The sequence below is a fragment of the Seriola lalandi genome, unplaced genomic scaffold, assembly GCF_002814215.2.
Source record: "Seriola lalandi dorsalis isolate HSWRI2012SDOR001 ecotype SW California unplaced genomic scaffold, Sedor1 jcf7180002054967, whole genome shotgun sequence".
In the NCBI taxonomy this organism is placed as follows: Eukaryota; Metazoa; Chordata; class Actinopteri; order Carangiformes; family Carangidae; genus Seriola; species Seriola lalandi.
The window spans coordinates 83,107-83,539 of record NW_019525518.1 but is presented as its reverse complement, the minus strand read 5'-3'; the positions used below and the strand labels follow the sequence as shown (position 1 = coordinate 83,539).

Sequence of the window (433 nt, the reverse complement as noted above, 5' to 3'; positions counted from 1 at the left end):
TGAGGACAAACAGCAGTGTTTTTGTTTGGCCTGTGGTGTGATTGCTCTTTTGTCTTGAGTCCAGCAGCAGCTCTGGTGACGGAGACTGAAGCAGTGACCGACAAACACTGAGTCCCAGCGTTTCATTCATATTAATACTGTTAATAAATAATATATATTCAAGTAGGATGTAGTGAATATCAAGGAAACAGTGTGTGTGACAGAAAGAAAGAAAGAAAGAAAGAAGCAAAGAAAAGGGAGGAAGGAGGTAAGGAGGGAAAAAAAAGGTAAGGAAGCAGAAGAGGAGATAGGGAAGGAAATAAGGAGATACATTAGGAAATGAAGAGGAAGTGTGTGTCTGTGTGTGTGTGTGTGTGTGTCTGTGTGTGTGTGTGTCTGTGTGTGTGTGTGTGTGTGTCTGTGTGTGTGTGTGTGTGTGTGTGTGTGTGTCTGT

General features: G+C 42.5%; 1 protein-coding gene across 1 annotated transcript in view; it reads right to left on the bottom strand.

Moving 5' to 3' along the window:
- The window catches only part of acss1 (acyl-CoA synthetase short chain family member 1), a 22,216-nt gene that overhangs the window by 9,995 nt on the left and 11,788 nt on the right, over positions 1-433 (bottom strand). The window lies entirely within an intron of this gene.